The sequence below is a fragment of the Passer domesticus genome, chromosome 23 (assembly GCF_036417665.1).
Source record: "Passer domesticus isolate bPasDom1 chromosome 23, bPasDom1.hap1, whole genome shotgun sequence".
Taxonomy (NCBI): Eukaryota; Metazoa; Chordata; class Aves; order Passeriformes; family Passeridae; genus Passer; species Passer domesticus.
In genome coordinates, this window is record NC_087496.1 from 1,089,155 (window position 1) to 1,110,299 (window position 21,145).

Here is a 21,145-nt window from a genome sequence, read left to right on the forward strand (position 1 = left end):
ACTGAAGGTAAATTTTCTTGCCTCTGACAAAGTTGTCCCTTCTCTTGACATCATTATACCATTCCTGCTAAGGCTGGCTTTCTTCCCAGATAACTGAAAAGCAAAATTATTTCTGAAGAGTTGGGATTATGGCTTTGGAAATAATTTAAACCAAACCAAATTGCAGAGAGGGATTTAAAAATGAAATATTTTTGCAGCACCTGCTTCTATTACAACCTTTGACTTCTCAGCCCCTGTGTGTGTGGATGTGGGATGAGCTGAATTTGTGCTGCTCTTTTGGTGGAGGACAGCGTTGACTGCCAGAAGAGGGGTAAAACCATGTATTGAGAGAGTTCAAGTGCTGCAGGAAGTTCACACAGTTACTTCCAGCATGTTTGATTTGATGAAGTCAGGATTTTGTAATTATTGATCTGCTAACAGTGCTGTGAGATAATGAGGGAGCTGTCTCCAGTCTGGACATGGAAAAGCAAAAGCACAGAGGAACTGAAATCATTTGAAGTCATTGGGAAATAAAGCTGCTCAGGGAAGCCTTTCCTGTGTCAAACCAAAAATTAGTCTAGAGCTTGAAATACTGAGCAGGGATGCCTGCCTTGCAGAATGTTCTCTGTGATGTTACTGTCATTTTCTAGCAAAAATCCTGCTGGTGTCATTATAGTGTTGGTAATAAATTAAACCAGAAAATGTTCATTTCCTCCTTTATGGCCATTTGCGCAGAATTTTCTCAGCTCTGAGTAACTCCAAAAAAGGCTGAGGTGTGGGTGTTTGTTTTTTTTTTTTTTTTGGTGTGTGTGTGTGTTTTTTTTTGTTTTGTTTTTGTTTGTTTGTCTTTTTTTGTTGTTTTTTTTGGGGGGGGGTTGTTTGTTTTTCTGGGGAGGGGGGTTTGGCTTTTGTTGTTGTTGTGGGTTTTGTTTTATTCTTTTTAATCTGGCTATTTGGAAGTTCTCATTCTGACCCTTCATACAACATTCTGACCCTTCATACAACACTTCAGAATTTGGATGCTTGCCTGAGTTTTGGGTTGTGTTTTTTCTTGGAGTGAAGGGACTGCACTGAAGAAGTTGTTCTGAATTTTGTTCATTTTCATAGCCAGCTAGGATATCTTCTGACTGAGAGAAACAGTCAGCCTTAGCTCTTGTGCCTGGATGTGCTGTAGTACTCGTGCTTGGCTGTTGCAGGATTACCCTCTTTAGCCCATGTTTCCATACCCTAAATCTTCCCCAGCTGCCTGAAATGTGGGTGGACAGCACGGTACATTTGTTTTCTGTGGAAAGGAAACAGCTGCTTTTGGCTCCTTGCCATTTTGACCTTTAATATTATGAGTGGCAAACTACAGAGACCCCTTTTTGAGCAGTGTACTGTCAGCATTGCTCACAAATGCAAAAAGAATTCCTTTTTACCTGGCAATTCCTTAATATGCAGGTATAGCAGCATACCTGGAAGGCCTTTAAAGGCTTGGCAGGATGAGACACAGCAAAACCCATTTGTCTGAACACGTTTCAAATTCCCTACTAAAGAGAGTGTTTGTGCCTTGCTCTCCAGAAACACTTATTCACCCTGCTCTTTCCAGTGCTCCATTGGGCTTTGTAAACTCTCAGGAATATTTTGTTACCAATCAGAATGCTTTTTATCTTTATTCCAGTTGTTTTTCAGTTTCTGCAGGTTGTGACACTCAAGTGGATGTGGTTTCTGTATTTTTCTTAAACCCTTGTGTTGAGTAATCAAACCTATTTGTATGGTTAAAGTGGGTTTAGAGGTGTGATGCCCTCAAGGTTTGACATCCATTTTGGCAATTAAATAGAGGATTCTACAGTTATTAAATATCTCCAAGTGCCATCAGATATGAAGGTACAGGAGACAAAACTTCTCTTACTTCCTGAACGCTTAGAGCATATCATTAAAAGAGAAGAAAAAAAATACAAAGATCAAATATGCAAAATTCCACCCCAGTCCTGCAAATCCCAAAAGGTTTGACCAGTCAACTAATGTGTTCCTAGTTCTTTCTAGTCATAAGATATGAAGTTGTAAGATTGGGATGATAACTGCTTTTCCCTTTTCCTGCCATGTAATTTTAGCTGTGAGAAGCCATTGCTGAAATTCTAAAAGAGCATATATTGAATTATATGAAGCATTAATCTTTAAATCTAGCAGATCTACTGAAATTGGGATTATTAGGCTTTTCTGGTAGCTCATGTACTCATGTGGATCTGGTGTTCTCAGTTAGTAGGCCTTAAGGGCTGTCTCTGATGTTGTCAACTCTTTATTTTTGATAGGAGAGAATTTCTAGCCAAAGCAGTTTTCAGGCTCTGAAGCGTAAAAAAAAAAAAAAAAAAGGTTTAAAAGAAGAAAAGGATGAGACCAGTGCTAATTGTTGGTTTCTTACAAGCAGGGCTTTCCTGCAGGGCAGTGGCTTGGAGGTGTTCAGGTGAAATTCAGCACTCCAGAATGCTGCAGGAAGCTATTATATGGTTTTGGGCAGGATTTTGGAGTGTCTGAATGACCTAGCCTCCCTTTGAAAGGGCAGTTTCATTATTTAGTGTGAATTTTATGCATTTTTTAGTGAGAACACATTCAGCAGTACCTTATTATGCTTCTAATGAGGGCCAGATGTGTTTCTGTTGCAAAACCATGCAAAAAGGGACTTGCAACAGAAGTGCCTTTCCTAGGGAGAAGAGCAGATCGTTTGAGGTGAAGATATTAACTTCTATTAATAATTAGAGGGGGGGAATCCATGGGGATTGTTGTGAAACCATGGGCAATGCTGATTTGTACAGAGACAACTGCAGGGCCCTTTATAATGAGGAGGAATGACACTGCAACTCTCTGAAGACAATTACATGGCAAATAAACAACTTCTGTCAGTTAAGTGGTGTTTATTGCCATAATGGAAATTAATTTCAAGGGCTTAAGGCAACGTGAATGTAGCCCAGCCGAGTGGGGCATCCCACAGCACAGTGTTCCTGTCCTGCCCTTGCCAGGCTCCTGAGTTCCCGTGGAGGGCAGGGAGTGCAGTGCTTGCCTGTCAGGTACATGCTACCAGGTCATTTGGATCCATTTGCTCACTGGTGTATTAAAGACATGCTGGAGGACACTCAAATATTTTTTAATTACCACGGTTTGTGCTGGCATAGAGGGACTTGGGCTGGGAGAGTGGCCCCTGCACTCCAGTTGAGACCTTAATTTTGAACCTGCTTTATTCACTTACCCAAGTTCTCTCTGTTACCCAGACAAACTGTACTTCTTTGTGTTTCTGTACAGGAGGAATGATAGCACAGAGTTTCCTGGCTGGAATAAGTGCATTTAAAAGGCTGTAGTGCTCCCATGTAGTGTGGAGATAGGGACTATAATGGGACTTGTCAGCTTAATTTCATTTTTATTGTTCCCATTGACTGTTTCCACAGGCTTGTGCATGGGCTCAGTGCCTGTCACCACGTTGTACTCCCAGCAGATACGGTTTTCCTTCTGCTGTGTTTTTTGAGATGCTTTTTCTGCCACTCTTCTGGAAAACTTGCCCAGGTTGCTTGGATGAGACTGAAGACTTGTGATTAAAGGGAGCATCTCTGCATTAGTGCATGATCAGCATAACTTTAATACAGAATGTAAATTCTCCAAAATGTATCTCCTTCTGAGAGTGCTGCTGACTTCCTCATGTCCTCACCAGTTGGAAGAAGTGAAAGTTGTATTTTAAAGGAGATTCATATGAAGTAACCCTGTGTTTGATTTAAAATTGCTGCACTTTGCAGAAACCTCTCATTCAACTGATGAGCTCTTTGCAACAGGTGAAATTCTCTCTGAAAAGACAGAATTTTGTGTTTCCTCATGAACGATTTCATATATCATGCCTGAGGCTTGAAACATCACCGTGATTTTTCTTCAGAAGGCCATACCATAACTATGTATTGCAGCTGTGCATTAAGCTTGTTTTGTTCTTGTAAAATCTAGGAAAAAATAGTCAGAAGACCAGCATAGGCATGTTTTGTTAAATCTTTCATATGAGTGAGTAGGAGTTGGTCCTATTTCTTCCTGTAATGTCAAGGATTTCAAATTGGGAACAGTTTAAGCTGAATTGAAGATTAGTTGCTGGGTCAGGATGCATGTGGATAACAATGTATCCTTTCAGAAAAAAGCAAACAGATGTCCAAGCAAAAATAATAATAAAAAGATTAAAAATGACCTTTCCTCTGCATTAGCTGCCATGAGAAGAGGGGAAGCCTACACAGGGAAAGTTTTGGTCCAGAGAGAGGTATTCAGAAAGTTCAGCCATGTCCTGTTGCAGAAATAGCTCCTGTGATGGATTGACTGTTTCCTAACTGTGTTTTCAGCAAATTTGGAATCTTGTATGAGCATTTTAAAGCATTTTCTTGAGTCACCACTTGGCTAGTAGTCCCCCCTGTTTGTTTTTGAATGAATACCTTGATAGGAAGACTCTGGAGCAGGGAGGCATCAGGATTGCCATGGAAACAGGAGCTGCAGCGCTGGCTTCCAGCCAGGAGATGTGGTGATTCATGGCTTCAATGTGGGTGTCTGGAAATGAAATAAGTTCCAATTCTCAGGTGAATCAATGAAATAGTACTTGTGTTTGTGTTTTTATTTTCCCCTAGGAGGTGTTCTGAATATCCTCCCCACATATCCTGTTTTATTTCTACCATTTTAAAAGGTAGGAAGGGTGTTCCCTAAGTATATACTCAGCATCTGAGCAGTAAATACAGCTCTGTGTGGGGAATACTCACCTGCCTCTTGTTTTCATTTTAGCTTAGCCTTAAATTGAAAAAATACACAATCTGTAAGCTGGAATTTGGTAATGCAGCAATTTGATTTAGTTCTGGATGAGTTTGGGAACAGGTTTGTGCACTGTACATGTGAATGTGGTCTCAGTGTAGAACAATGAGAGTGAGGTAATTGCAGATCAGGGTTTCTAAACGTAACCTCAATTTCTATAAATGGTGTTTGTGCCCACACTGAATCCCACGTTTTGTTTGTATTCATATAAATATAAAGTAATTGCAGGGCACATACACAAGCGTAGATGTGAACAGCAGGATTCTGCTGTGAGCACACATAGTTTGGGGCACTGCTGGTGCTGGGAATGATTGAGTGGCTCATCTCTGAGACGTGTCAGGAGGTTGAGTCCTCCTCTTTAACTATGGGATCCCTTCAGTGCTATATATGATATATTTCCAGAGCCTCATCAAATCCCTCAGTTGTATTTAATAGCACACAAATTGAGTGGAATTTTAGCCTCACATTGCATACTCCAGATGCATCATCAGGGTTGTCTTTAAAATGAAAGACATTTATGAATGAAGATACTTTATATTGTGTTCATTAGGAAGAGAATCTCTTGCTTATCTGCTTTTACTGGTTTGTTTTTTTAAGTTGCTGCCACAGTGGCCAAAGAACTGTGTTGCTCTGTTTTTTGACCTTTGTGGATTTGTGGGAGTGAATGGGTACAATATAAATTTACTTAAGCTTTGGGAAAACCTTGTGTATCGACATTTTTCACTGCTGTCTTTGAGTTGAGGGTGCCCTATCAATTAATAAGGAATCACTCCTGTCAGTAATTAAGACTGCAGAGAGGTGATTTAATAGGTTTTATGAATTTGAGTGCCATATATTGTTACTGATTGCGTTTCCGTTTAAATCTTCAAGTCACAGACATGGTGATCTTTTCCTCCATTTCTTCCTACTTATGCTTTTGCTATCAACTCTGTGGTTTAGGTGATCAGTTTTTCTTTTAATTATTTCTGTTGCAGTGGGCTGTGCTGTTCCCTGGGTATCTTTTTCCTACAATCAGAGTTCGTTTTGTTGGTGGAGCTGTGGTTTTACCTTCTGTCAGGACTGTTAAAAATCCACATCTCTGAGCTCTTGGAGTAGTTCTTTCACCAGCTATTTGTCATTACACAGGCTTTGATGTCTGGCGTTTTGGGTTAGCTGCTGCTGAGATCATTTATCCTGGGGAGATTTAGCAGGGCGGGTGCTGCTGTGGGTTCCACACCCGTGGTGTATCACTGCTCTTGAGGTTTTAAGTGCCTTGTCTGGCTGTGCATAAATGGGAATATTCCTGTTGCCATCCCAGGTGCAGTGGGGCAGAAGGTCCAGCCTGGGTGTCTCTGCTGTGGAGGAACAAGGAGCTGGTTTGCATTGCAGCAAAAATGTGATCCAGGAGGGTTTGCTGGGACCAAATTCTCTTGGCTTTCCCATCTTGGAATCTGCTTCCAACCCTCCCCCTCTGCCTTTTAGTTTTCATAAAGCAAAAGAAAAAGTTGTTCTTTCACACAATTGTTTTGTTGTATTCTAAGCCTCATCTGTTTACATCATGTGGAACTGAGAGAGATTAGGTGTGGGGGAGAGGGGAAGAGAAACCTCCGGAGCCCTTGTGGGTTTTGAGAACCATCTCTCTGTGTTTCTGAGGTGCCCTAAAATGCCTCTTCTCTAACATGAGCTGCTCTGTGGGGGGTTTCTCAATCTTCTATTAAATTAGTGGGGCTATTTTTGTTTGGGTTTTTTTCCCCATATTTTGCTCTACTGTACATGCTCTTCATCAGGAGGCAGAGCTGTGGAAAAAAAAGGGAGATGTCCCTCTGCCTCCCTGTTTTTCCTGCACTGTGTATTGGCACTTCATTTGGCTGCTGTCTTTTATGAATATTGTGGCTTTTACATCATTGCATTTGGGAACCAGTATGGAGGAGGGGAATGAAGTAATCCTTCCAATCCTTCCTCAAAGGCATCTCTTGCTGCTGAATTAGTCAGTGCTGTGCTTCTGCCTCACCTGGTGAATCTGCTGGCTCATACCTACTAGGGTGAATGTCACCTGGCACCCCTGGGAAGGGTTTAATTTTAGATATTTTAGAGTCAGCATTCTATGCCTTTCGTGTTTTACTCAGACTCACCAGGATACCCAAAGAAGCACATGTAGAAATAGGTTCCATAGAATATCTAACAGCAGCTGAAGGAGATGTGTCTGGAGGACAGCAGTGTTTTATTCTGACTGCTGAGAAAACAGAATAGCAGCACAAACAGCACTTACATTCCCATCCCTGCAGTCAGATGGGAGCAAAACTAATCAGTATTTTTAGTATGAAAGTAAGTTTGGGATACAAAGTAAAAAAGGCACACAAATCATGGCAATTTTTGGTTCTTTGTAGAAAACTTTGGTGATACTTGATTAAACAGATCTTGTTAAATGCAGACAGACAACAGAACACATCACTCTTTGGCAGAAGAGAGCACTTAACTTTCACAGTTAGGACAAAGGGCAGAATTTGGAGGTAAAGAAGGAATTGTGTGTCCCTTGATAACATTTGACAGTACAGCAGCTGTTCTGGAAGAAACTCCATGTGGACAAGTTCTTTTGCAGAGCTTTGTTTTTCTTTATGCCTAAGGCCGCTGAATCCACCTGATTGAGCTGTTCAGCCCCTACGTGTGAAGCTTTTTATACTTAACTTTTATAAAACCAAATCAACAACAAAAAACCCTGAAATGTGGGCTAGGAATGGATGTGACCTAATGGAATATTTAAAATTAGGACTGTTCAGTTGGTTTTGTGTGGGATTTTTTATCACTTCAGCCAAGTCTAAACCTTTTAGATTGTACAGAGTCCTGAAATTTTTCCCAAAAATGTTCCAGTCACTGGACCAGATTAATGGGGTTAGAATACTACCTCCTCTGGTAGGATAGATCTGCCCCAACATCCAGTTTAAATATTGGATGGCTGTCATCTCTGGGCTTCCTCAGTAGCTGATGCTGATGAACAAGCACCTCCTCAGGGTGATGAAGCTGGCCTGTCTTGAATTCTTGCCTGAGGATAAGATTAATTCCCCCTGAGCAGGTGTCAGGGTTTTTGCACTGCCTCTAAATGTAATCTAGGACTGAATAGTTTGCACCTGGATTTCTTACACAAATAGTAATAGGTGTTTAGCATCCCTATATCTCTGAACAAGGTCTGCAGGTAAAATATAACTTTTTAAACACTATGCACCAAAAAAAAAAAAAAAGAGAGCTTTGGAAAGGCTCCAGGATTTCAATGCTAAACAATGCTTAATTTTCTCATATGTGTCAGAGGAGATATTTTACCTCATCTTGAGCTCTGAAGGTCCATTTCCCCCAGAGAAGAACTGGGGTGGCTGGGTGTGATTGCAGTCGGTGGTGGAATTGTTCTCCTGTGCGCTGAGATTGTGTTTATTATCCAGCTCTACAACAGGTGAAGCACAATAAACTGCAAATTAGCAAACAGACCCTCTTTGCCCTTTTCCTTCTATTTCTCTCCTTTCTCCCCCCCTTTTTCTGGCTTCCCCTCCTTTTGTTCCCCCCTTCTCTCCCCTTTTCCTCCCCTTGCTGCCCCTGACCTTTTTCCTCCCTTTTTTTCCATTTCCACCTCTTTTCCTCCTTTTCCCTTCTTATTCTTAATTTTTTTCCCTTCTCCTTCCCCTTCCACCCTCTTTTCCTCCCTTTCCACCCCAAAGATATCCTCTAGTCCTCATTCCTGAGCATCCTCTGCCCGTGTGTCCCAGCGAGCAGAGCAGGAGATGTTTGGATGCTTTGCCTAGGAGCAGCTTGGCAGGAAGGCTATTCCCTGCTGGGGCCACCTTGCTCCTTGAAATCCATGAAATGCTTTGGAAGTGACAGTGCTTGGTGCTTTTTGCTTCTCTGAATTGTGCACACTCCCGAGGGAGCAAGCACAGGGAAATAGAGGAGGAGTCTCCAGATGAGCCGGGCCTGTTGGGGCAAGAACTTGTTTTGCCTTGAAACTTCATGCGAGGCTTAGGCAGAGCTGGAGATGAAAGGCAGTGGGTGAATGATGAGTGTTCAGTCATATCTAACATGTGTTGCTGTATCTGAGGGGCCAAAGTTCAACCAGGATGGCTTCATAACTCCCTTGCTTGTACTGGGCAAGTGAAACAAAGATTAATCACAGGACTGAACTTGGTATTTATTTCCCAGGCTGGGTTGAGATGCGCTTGTAGTGTCAGTGTTTGGTTGTTTGGGGTTTTCCCCCTTCAAAACTCAAGATAAAGTTGGACGTTTGGGAGACAGGGCAGATCTTGTTAGCATTTTAAGTTGAAATAGCAGAATTTTCCAGGAGGACTGAAGTGATACTTAACTGCTGTTGTGGTTGACTCCATTGTTTCTACAATGTCTGTCCTAGGATTGGGAAGCTGCACATTTTCCTTTGCCCTTCCCTCTAAACAGCTTCTTTTCTTCAAAGAAGTGAGTACACCAGAGAGCTTCAGGCACTTGAGTTACCAGGCAGCTCCAGGTACTAAAAATGGGCAGGGAGCCACATGTAGTTACTGAGAATTCAGCTGATAGACTTAGAAAGAAACTGTAAATTGAGACAAGTCAAACCAGCTCTGAACAGGCAATGCCATTGTTTGTGTTTCTGTGTTTAATGAGTGATTATTTATTTCCTGGGAGTTCATTTGTGAAAGGGGAATGTTTTCCATTTTCCAGCCACAGTTCAGTGATGTGGTCAGCATGGCTTGTGTTTTGGTTGGGCAAAATACGAAGCTTGTTGAGAGCCACATGATCAGCTTGGAAAAGCATGCTGTTTTTCTAGGATGTTCAAAAAGGAAGCCCCTCTGCCTTCCTTAGATACACCTATAGTATGTTAAAGAATTAATGGCACTGCTCTTCTGCCTGCCTGTTGTCCCAGTTCTGCAAAGCCATCACTGTTACATGGTATGTGAATCTCCACAGCCCAGAAAAACAGCTGAAAACTCATTTGACTTGGATAAAAAGGCATTTATGTGGGTATCAGTCTAAAGGCTGGCAAGATAAAAATCTTATCTTGGTTGAGATAAAGGGGTAGCTGGAATTCAGAACAGGTGGCACTAGTTTGGTCAACTGTCAAAAAAGCAAAACTCTGATTCAAGCTCTGAAGGCTAATGATGCTTTTCTAACAGCTGCTATCTTTAAAATAAGCTTTTTTCCTTGGTGGCTGCTCCTAGAAGGCCAAAATCCCCATACTGTCCTCAGTGGGCGTCCTGTCCTATGACAAGCCCTGTGTTTGAGAGTGGTGAGTTGAGTGCACAAATAAGCAACAGTCAGTAATAGGAGTATTCTTTATTGTTTAGGGTAAGAAATAGCTGCCACCTCAGCAGGAAAAAATGGAAAACAAAGAGGAGTAATAGAAAATGGCAATGACAGCAATTGCTGCTGGTGTAAATAATTAACGCTATTCATTTTGGGTAAATCCCAGTCATAGCACTTCCAAGAAAAGGATGAATCTGCCCCACCTTCTACCTTCTGCCCATCTACAAGCAACTACACCAAGCATGTTGTGATGCACAGTCCTTGGTTCCTATCTCTGGATCCTTTCTTGCTTTCCTTGCGGTTTCTTTTCTTATTCCAGTGCTGTATTTCTTTCCTGATGTTTTTGTGTTATTGCTCTCTGGTCCCTCTGTTTTGTTTCGGGTGATATTTTTGCTGTGAGTGGATGTTTGGGGGACATTTGAGTCAGCCCATTGTTACTCCCTGTCTAAGAGGGCTGATGTGGAAGCAGAAGCAGAAGGTGAACTGCTGGGACATCTCTGGGGCTTTGGGGAAGATGCTCTCTCATGGTTTGAAGTTGCTGCAAAAGACAAGGAAGGAACTGGGAATAGGGCACATCTGGGGTCATGCAGCTGTTCCTGCCCTGGCTCCCACTGAATCATTCCTTTCAGGTTCTCTGCACTTGCAGCGTGCTGGAAATTCACTTAGTCTGTGGAGTACCAGAGCTTGGTGCCTTTTTGTGCACGTCCTCTGGTATTTTCAGGCACATCCCAGTGGTCTTTTCCCACGGAAGTGTTTCTATGTTGCTGGTAGGGAGCTCAGCTCAGAGCCACAGAGGTGTGGATACTTTGGAGCCCAACCCTCTTACACTTCTGCAGTGCTCTTCTGCTCATAATTCATACTCGACTGGTGAGCTTGGGCTGTGCTTGTTTCTCCTCGGCTTCATGATGATTTTGGCTGGACATTGCCTAGTCTTGTTTGAATGAATTCAAAACTTTCTGAACCACCTTGCAAGGTGGAAGTTGCATCTGCGTTTGCTGCATTTATTTATTTACTGTGGTGCTGGGAACTCACTCTGCTCTGCAAGGAACTGTTCTAATTAGAACAAAGTTTTCTTGGAAGCCAAAAGCAAAATGGTGCCATTTAACTTGCAGAGAAGCAAAGTAGTTCTGTCTGGGCTGTAGGAATGGCAGTTGCCCAGGAAAAGTTAATACTTCCAAGTATTCCTAACTCTGTTTTTACATCATCAGTGACTATTTATGCTCTGTCAGCTTGAAGTTACATTATCTGAAGTGTGTCAAGTCAGAATGGTGTCATTGCTTTTATAGTCTCTCTCTTCTTGAATGTCACCTCATCTACTACTTCTTAATTCCATTTCCGTCACTCTTCCCATCCCTCATCTCTTTCCTGGCTTGCCAGACAGCACTGCAAAACTATCAGACTTGCTTTCCAGTTGAAGTCACTGCAGCTTAGCTCACAGCCAGGCTTTGCAGCATTAGTCAGGAAAACTTTGGCAATGCCTGATGCTGAATTCCAAGGCAGATGTGGCTGCCTGCATTGGAGGGATGTGCTGGAGAGGAACCCAAGGGTGTTTTTGTGCAGGTGCTGATACAGATAAGGGCACTGGGAGTTTTTCTTGTTTTCCTCCCTTACAAAAAATGTCACAGGTTTATTCTTTTTTCCTCCACAAACTGCTGTCTTGTCTCTGGAGTTACCAGAGAAATAAAAGTTTCCAACAAAGGAGAGATGCAAAGCACAGAAATGCAATTAAAGTGGCAAAAGAGAGGTGCAGGGCAGGCAGATTTACCCATTTGGAACACTACAGTATGTCAAGTTGTGATTCAAAACCTTGTGGTGTTCTTCTGGTTTTCTTTGCCATGTTGTTTGTAAAAGGGATTTTGTGATAACTCACCTACAGCAGAGAAAATTCTGTAGCGTAGATAAGAGTGCCTGGGAAGGAGGAAAAAGAGAGGCATGGATGTAAATGGGTAAGAGTTTATTCTTGTGGTTTTTCCCTCGGGGAATGTCCACATGAGGTTCTGAAACAGGGCTTTCTTCTCTTTATTTTCACTGCTGGGATTTTGTGTGACACTGGGGGTGGCAGTGTAAGGGGAGGCTAGAAATGGTGATGTTTTCTTGGGTAATAAAATAGGAGAGAACAGAATTGGAGATGGGAAATAAGGCCAGGTCTCACCAGATTTGAAGATCTCATTTGAACCTAAACACAATCGTGCTTTATGTCACAGCAAAAAAACCCAAACCCAGCCAAATTCTGAAATATAAGCCTCTACTGCTGCTAAGAAAGCAAATATTAACTGCATTTTTATTAAAGGGAAATTGAGTTTTTCAGTGTATGAAATCACATTCTGTCTTTGTGCTAAGTTTGAAACGCCATAAAAGCCTCTAAAATATTTACCTTGGAATTGTGTTGGAAAGATTGTTATATAGAGCCAATATACAGTGTGTTTTTGCCTGACATTTGAACTTAAAAATGGGTTTCTGACTTTCTTTAACTTTGGAAATTGCCCTGCTTTTTTTTTTTTTTTTTTTTTTTTTTTAGCAGCAAGCCAGTTCATGTATTAAATTGAAATCTGTACAAATTACAGTTAATTATAGTCAGCTCAGAGTAAGGCCTAAAATAGGTTGCATGCTGTTGGAATAAAATGTGCTGCCTGTTTGGTTGGGCCTGAAGTCCATTCTGAGGTGTTTGATCCTCCCCTGGCTGCTGCTCTCCCATCTTCCTCCTGTCTGGTATGGCAGGTCTGCTGGTTGGGCAATAACATGACAAGATTTCTTGGAAGGAAAGAAGGAGGGTGTGAGACTTTGAGCCTTCTGTCTTTAACAAGAGAGGCTGAAATGGTTTTTCACTCCTCTTCATTTGAGACCAACCAAAATTCTTCCTCAATGTTGTCACATTATCCAAATACCAAGGGGAAAGACATGCTATTTACTAAAATAAAAAACCAGCTAGCATTAAACTTACTGAATTCCTGTCTTTTCCCCCCTTGGAGTTGCATTTTGGGTCCTGACTTTCAGGGGACATTTCTGCCCCCCTGTTTGGAAGGGCTGGTGGCAGAGCTGCCCGGTGAGTCAGCAGGGGTTGCTTAACCCTGGCCCAGCGCAGCACTCCCAGCTCTGTTATGGTTTTGTTTATGGATGATACACAGTCTGTGGCTGCTTGTTGTCCTTCAGCTGAATTAGTACTTTATGCCAGTTTTTATTATTCTGAATGCTACTGAATTAATTACATTAAAACTACTTCACTAGTGACCTTGAGCAAAAATTATTTCCAGCAGCGCATCTTCCTGCATTTATGTAGTGGCTTAATGAATGCCTGCACACTTCCACTGCTCAGCTATTGTTCCACATTCCTGCATGCATGTCCTTGATGGGAACTAATTATTAGTTTAATTGTATGCAGAGATATTTATGCATTACATTTTTTTGAGCATTATTGCACTAGGTACTTGTAAAATCATGTGCCAATAAAAACATGAGATCTAAAAGGGCACATGCATGTAGGGACTGACCTGCAGGTACACCTGGGAAGCAAGCTTTTTGGAAAGCAAATTATTTTGAAAATAACTGTGGACCTGAGCTCGGTCATTCTGCTTCCTGACCAAGTGTGGCTGCAGTGTAAGTAGAAGAGGTTTTATTCTCTACACTGCACAAACTTGGGTGCTCTGTAAACCCAGCTGTTTTTTTCCTCCTGTTCTCTCCTCCATCACTGACCCAAATTTCTGTGCTAACAAATTACAAATTGCTAACAGAATATTCAGCCAAATTCTGTGCTCAGGTAAGGCTGAGACTAAAAACCTGCCCTCAGTGAGTGGTGCAGCCCTGGCACATCCTGGGGGATCTGCTGTGGGTGAGGAGGTGAAGTTGCAGTTGTGCTGACTTGGTTTTGTGACTAAAGGAGGGAGTATATTTGACCTTGGGCAGCTTTCAGGAGCTGTGTTGTTTGGCAAGAGGCTGTTTGTGTGGAGTTATTTTGAAGGATAAAACTGCTTCAAACTCTGCTCTTTCGTAAGAGGTACTTTCTAATAGAGGTTGAGATGTGCATGGAGGAACGTGAGGAACACACCCCACACCCCAGCCTTTCACTTCTGATAGGAGCCTGGTACAGTGTGGGAGGCCTTGAGCTCCTGACTGGAGGGGGTAAAATTTCTCAGTCACCAGCACCAGAAGTGTATTATGAATGTTCTTCAGACTTGTCCATCCAGGGCCATGGGGGCTGGTTTTGATGTATCTCAAGTCACAGAGGAAGTTGGCTTTGGGTTTGTGTTCTGTCTACCCCTGAAAGATTTGGGGAACTCAAAAAAAAAAAAAAAAAAAACAAACAAAAAGTAGAACACTGGAGCATCGAGGTAATTCGTTATACTTTAAGTTTTGTTGAAAACTCACCAACAAAGTGCATTTGTTTTCCTTTGCTGACATCATTCTGCTTGGAACTGCTAGAGCTCCAGGAGTGGTTGGACAATGCTCTCAGGGACAGGGTGGGATTGGTGGGATGTCTGGGCAGGGCCAGGAGTTGAACTCAGTGGTTCTTATGGGTCCCTTCCTACTTTTGTGATTCTGTGAAAATGGGGAATGATTTTCATACTCACCAGGGCTGTAGACCCCTGTTAGTTCCTAACCAGAGCTGCCCTACCCCCTGGCTGACTGAGCTGCCGTTGTTTCCCCTGTCTTTCCAGTAGCACTGCTGTGTTTCCTATGGATCATCACTTATGAGGTTAAGCTTGGAATAAAAAAAAAAGACTTGCCATAGGAACCAGCTCAGGTAATGAGGTGGCTGATGATGTCATCCTGTTAAAGCTTCAAAAAATTGATTATAAAAGATTCCCTATCCTTGAATGTTTCAGTCTGTGGCCTTTCTTTTCACCTTGTGTCTTTTGCAGTTGTGGTTTAGCAGGATCTCTGAGAAAACAAAGGTTTAAATTTAGGTTTAAATTTCTGGCAGTGCTAAGTCTGTTGAGGTGCTCTCAGCTCAACAGGACTCTCAAGTGTGGGGTTGAGCTTTGCAAGGAGTGCTTGTGCATGTCCCACTCTAAAGCCGTGAGCTGCTCTCTGTGAATTTGCTCAGGGGCTGCATTATGGGCATATTAGCAACAGATCTACAGTTTTGCAAGAGGAGAACAATTTATAGCCCCTGTTTACTTAGTAGTAGGTCAAGAGACCAGTTCTGCAAATCACTTCTCATTGTAGTTGCTTCAATATGGAAAATATTTCATATTGAAGGGGAGTGCATCCAGCTTTTTTCTCTTCATTTTTCTGTTTCTGTCTGCTGTTCTTTGAACTTGCAACACTGGAGGCCACAGAGACATTTTGTGGGGAATATAATCTCAGAAAGGAACACTTGATGGAAGCAACTTGTACAAATGAAATGCTCTCTGTAAAAGGAAATAATTCATGGCTTTTAGCTCTTTCAAACCATCCTAACACTCCTGCTGGGTTCCTTTCACTGTGAAGTAATACAGAGGATTAGTCAGCATCATCTAATTAGGCAGCAGCAAAGCAAAAATGGTGTTCAACAGCCTCTGCCCTGGTTCTGTTTCCATTCATAGGACTTGCCCATGGAAGCCAAGGACATCTGAGTGATGGCACTGGAAATGTTGGAGCGGCTGTGAGGTGAGGTGAGGCATGCTCAAATAGAATTTCACCTCAGGAGGAAATCCAAGGTCATCCTCTGCAGTTTCTATAACAGAACAGTCATCCTGTGGTCTGACTGAGTCTGCAGGTAACTGCAGCACCTCCTTGTTCCTTAATAGCTCTGGTCATGTCAGAGCTTTAATTGTGCTCCATCCTGCTGGAAAAGAATGGTGTGAGAGTTGCTGGACAGCATTTCCTTCCTATTCCTGTAGGTCTGTGCTGCTTTGATGTCCATATTGGATTGTCTTGTGATGCATTTGTGGCTGAATTCCTTTAAAATGTGCTTAGCAACAGTACCTGGCAGGGCTGAAATGGGAGAGCTCACCTTGAATTCTTCTAGGGTGGGCTGATGGTGGAGTCTCAGCGTCCAAGAAAATTGTATTTTACACTATAACACACAGGGAGCGGGAGAAATGGTTTGTTGAGAAAGAGTTCTCTTGGCCCTTCAGTTCACAGCAGCACTTCAGCACATATTAGCTGCACTGAAGGGCTCCCAGTGACCCTCACGGAGGGATGCTGGCACTTCAGCTCACTTGAAGCACAAGCTGGATTTCAGTTCTTTCTCAGTGGTTGACACATGATTACTTACGGCTGGGGAATTGGGGAAGAACAAGTTGGCCTCTTCCCAGTGAAGGTTATTACTATTAAGCTTTGCCCACTGGAGCATTAGATCAGCATAAAGGAAGAAATTGATCTTTTTTCTGTTAGGCTTTTAAAACAAGCAAAACACTTTTCTTATTAGAACATGGGAGTTTTACCAGCAATGCAGTTGACACTAAATAGTTTTAAGCAGAAGGCATTGCTGTAGATGAGGATCATCTGCAATTAATTGACAGAGCTGGGACATGAGAGAGGACAGCATGGGAAAGTGTTCTGCTTATTTCTGTCCAAACTGCGGTTTTGGTGTGACATTGTTGATCAAATCAGCCTTATTGCTGATAGTTGATATTGATAATGAACCTATAAATTTTTCCATTGTGACTTTTTGTGACTCTCCCGGTTTCAGTTAAAAGCTCAGCTCCTAGTCCTGTGTGGGAGGAAGGACGTGTATCCAAGATTCCCCAGTTCATGGAATGCCCATTTTGGTGCCTGTGAGTCAGTCTGGCTCTTCTGACCATGTTACACAGAGGAGATAAGAGGCAAAATTCCCTTCTGGTACAGCTGCTAAGAAGTTCTTGGGAGGAAAGAGCTCTTGAAAAGTGGGAACTGTGAGACTTTGGTGATGAGGTGCTGCAGCCCTGGGATGGTGTTGCTTTGATGAAGGGGGATGAGGTGTAGTAGAGAGGGAGCATGTAGATGGGAATCCACAGAACTGGGAGAAGGAAGTAACCAGGGCTGAATTAAAAAAAAAACAAAAACCCAAAAATGCAGAGTTTGAAGAAGTGAAAGAAATCCATTTACTTTTACACATTATAGAAAGGCTGAGTCTGGAGAAATTATTTTTTCCTGCCTCCCACACCCCCTCAGGAACACCATCTGCAAATGTTTCTCTTTTCCAGTCTAAGGAGTACCAGAGGAGATTAGAGCTGTTTTTTTCCCAGACTTTAGACGGGAGATCTCTAGGGACATGTCTACTCACTTTCCAGCCAAGCTTCACTGCTTTCTTCCTTATTTTTCTTACTTTAAATGAATGTCCTCAATATAATAATAAAAACAACAAAACAATTCACTTAAGGACTGAAGTAAAAAAATGACTGTGTGACATGTCTGCCCATTCAAGACACCTTTGAAATGATGTTCTGAATGCAGATGAGGTTTGGATCTTCCCATTCCTGCTGCTTTTGCGGGGCTGGGCACATGGCAGTGTCAGGTGGGGTCAGGGTGACAGTTTCTGGTCCAGCAGTTCCCCTTTGTGCTCACCTCAGATCCCCATGGCAGTTCTGAGCATTCCCAACCTTGTGTATCACCTTGTCTTTACAGCCCTGTCACTGACTGGGGATGAACTCTAGGAAGAGATCTTACTTTCACAATGTTTTCCTATTGTTTTTTGAAGGGAAGGTGGAAGAGGAACCTTGTGTGAGGCAGTTGTAAGGTGAGCCATGTCTGTATAAATAGAAGTGCTGAGCACGTTGGATAAGCTGCAGCAGAAATGCTTCTCAGAGGCAGGAGAGCTGCCTTGGTGAAATGATCACAGAATTGTGAAGCCTGTCCTTTCTGGCTGCTGCCATGGGGACCTGCACATCAGTTTTTCCTCCCCCCAGTCATCCTTCAAGTGCAGGTTCATTTAACATTGTAATTAATGCATTTTAGACTCCTAAAGTTTGACCAGAGAGCACAAGAGGTGGGATGGCTGCAGCAGAGATGGGGGTGCTGCACAGGGACTGTGCTGTGCCAGGAGGAAAAGGGTGTCCTGGCCTCCCCGAGCTGATGCAGGGATTGTCACCTCATTTCTGCCTGTGCCTTCACTCAGGATGGGCTTGGCAGTCCACAGTGTTATTTCTCCATTTTCCAATGGTTTGCAGAGTAGAGTAGGAGAGTCCTTGACTTCCTTGGCAGTGCTGTCTGCAGAAGAGACACCTGGCAGTGTTTAGACCCCTTCACTCAGGGTTATTTGAGCACACACAGCTTCTCCTCTCCTCTGCAGTTCAGGGTACTGGGAACAGCTCAGCAAATCTGTCTTCAGAAGCCTCAGTTTGGTCTCTTCCAGAACACTGAAAGCCTCAAGTTGTCATTGTGAAACCAACTTTGCCCAAGAAGTCATATGCAGACTGTTTTACATGCAGAGTGTCTGATCTCTGTACCTGATCCCACTGTGCTGTTGAGCAGGTGAAATCACTTGGTAATGGAATCTATTTGTGATATAATTCCCAAGTTTTTGTGTTGTCATTTAATTTGTCACTCAGTCTTTATTTCAGTCATCTTGGATGTACACTGGCATAAAGCAAGTGTAAGGTAGGCTGGTCCTTAAGGAAAAGGAAGAATCAGGATAGTACAAATCCAGGCAGAGCTGGGTCTTCAGTTATTTCCATGGGGGGGACCTGGTGATGCCTGTGCAGTTCCTTTTCTCCAAAGCTGCACATGCTCCAGGCCAGCTGCCTCCATGTGACCTGTCAAGGTTTGTTATCAGCCATTCATCCTTAATCATTGGGAAAATTGATCAGGGTGTTGTGAGTAACTGAGGGTTCCGAAAAATCTCCCTTCTGCATGGAACTGCAGTTAATGGACTTCAGAAATAAGCTGGGACAGTCTGGCAGGTACCTGCTGGTTCAGGAAGTCACACACAGACAATTAAACTGAATCCACTCAAAATAAATTGGGCAGGAGTCCAGAAATTCAGTCACAGCCGAGGTGTCCCAGCAGCACTTCCCAGGAGTGCCGTGGCTGGGTGTCTGCTTCAGTGCTGCATTGATGCATTTCAGCTCCAGGATGGCTTTTTTCCCCATCTCCTTTCTCTCCAGACTTCACACCAAGCTGGGTGCTTTGCTAACAGCTCTTGAAGAGCCTGTTTGCCTCAATAATCTGATCAAGGAGGAACAGAGAGATTATTTCCTTTAGTCTTTCAACAAAAAAAGAGGAGCCTGTCTTACTATTTATTGCTGGGCTCCCTTTGTTTTTTTAACTAGGCCAGCACTAAAAATGGAAGTGAAGATCCCAGAAATTTCTTTTGATTAGCGTAAGTTTGAAGAATGATGTGCAGGGGAAAAGGTGGAGAAGCTACTGAGGATGCTGGAAAACACTGAAATAATCCATTTGGATCCTCAGATGCCACATAAAGCAGGAGCTTGTGGCTCCAAATATGAAAACAAAATTAGTCTCTCAGTAATGTGCGCTTTTTAAAATAGTTTATTGGATTTTTCGTTATGTTTTTGCTTATGTTAAAGTGGCATTTCAAGCCTCTGTTGGAACGCATGGACTATATCTATGTCTTAATTTCATCAGTCCTTTTGTACAGAAGCACTGGGAGAAGCGCAATGTTTTCTCCTTTTTTCAAGCTCTATTTTTTTCCTCTCCATCTTCCTTCTTCCTCTGTTTTCTTTTTTCTGTAGGAGTGTCATGATATTCAACAATGATAAAAACATATTGAATCTTACAAAAATTTAATTTGAATATTTGAATATTTTTAAAAAAGATTCTTATTTATAATGCACTGTGAGACACCCTGGAGAAATTTTTAAGGAGATGGTTTCTGGCTTAAATATTCAATAGGATTATTTGTTTGATGATTATTAATAATTATTATTACTTTTTATTGTAAATATTATTTCTAAACCCCTTGCATCTAGATCAAGTTACAAGAAAGAGCAGAACCTCCGCCCAGCACTAAAAATGTGAGTTTTGCTTTCACTGTTGACAGCAGTAAATTTGACATGAAAACAGAGTCTGAATTTATATGATAGCACTTATTCTGGAGCAGAGCAGGAATTCCATCAATTTGATTGTGACCAGGAATGTAATTCAAAATAATTCTCCAGAATGTGATTACTTGTAGTACTGTCATGTATTGCCCACCTAAAAGGGCTGAATTAAATACTGCATCACTTGACAGGAAATCCGTAAAGGTTTTAATTTGAGGTCTGTGGCTAAATCAGTCATTATTATGTCCCATGCCCAGGAATCCAGTCACAGCAAGGATAACATTTGCATTAGTCTGCTTTAAAAGCTTTAGTTTAGATAAGAGGGAAATCCTGTGCCAGTAGATGGGCTGTGTGTCAGGACTGAAGGCAGACAAGGCTGATGCACCACGTTGGCTCCTGTACACAGCACTTTGTGCATCTTCCCGAGGGAAAACACTGCCTGGCACAACTCAAGTGATCCAGGATTCCGTGCCAGCCCTGAGACTGCAGCTCCTTCCCTGGAGCTGGGCTGGGCTCCTGTGCTTTGTCCCGGCAGGCAGAGAGTCCTCAGCTGCACCAGAGTCTGAGCTCAGCTCTGCTACTGCCTTCAAACAGAAAACCTCTTTTCAATTTCCAGAGGAGCTCAAACATTACTTTTGCTGCCCCAGGAATGTTCTTGGAGTAGATTTTGTTAAGAGACAGGTTATATTGCTGAATGCATCAAAACCATCAGTTTGTCTGCTGTGTAGGAACTTAAATCAGGAATATTTGTAGCCATTTTCCTTCTTCACCTGTCTTTCTCCTGCCTGTAATAGAAAAATTATGCCAAGTGATTTTTATTTTATCTTCTTTGTAATAAATGTTTCTGTGCTTTATCTGCTTTGGAAGCAGTGTTGGGAAATCATTTGGGCATCAGGCACTGGGACTGAGATTGCTGAGGAGCATAACTTACTGGTTTCAAACTTGTGCCTAAAGATGTATTTGGAAACATTATTTTAGTTAGTGGTGACCCTTCCAAAACCCTATTCTAGGCATGAAATGTAAGTACTGTTCCTGGGTGGAACTTCTGATTGTGGCACATTGTTTAGAATTAACTTTGTAACAGGGAACTGTGGATCTCCCTCCAAAGAACTGGTCAGGAATGGTTTGGGTTGGGAGGGCCCTTAAGGCCCATCTCATTGCATCCCTGCTGTGGGCAGGGACACCTTCCACTAGCCCAGGCTGCTCCAAGCCCT

At 42.5% G+C, this 21,145-nt stretch overlaps 1 protein-coding gene across 3 annotated transcripts in view; it reads left to right on the plus strand.

Moving 5' to 3' along the window:
• The window catches only part of ARHGAP32 (Rho GTPase activating protein 32), a 237,929-nt gene that overhangs the window by 25,957 nt on the left and 190,827 nt on the right, over window positions 1–21,145 (plus strand). The window contains exon 2 of one of the 3 annotated variants that reach the window (XM_064397872.1): window positions 15,552–15,620. The exons of 1 other annotated variant lie outside the window; for it this stretch is intronic. The gene's annotated coding sequence lies outside the window, so the exon portion shown is untranslated. The remainder of the gene's footprint in view (window positions 1–15,551; window positions 15,621–21,145) is intronic. One more of the 3 variants, XM_064397871.1, reaches the window with a different exon arrangement.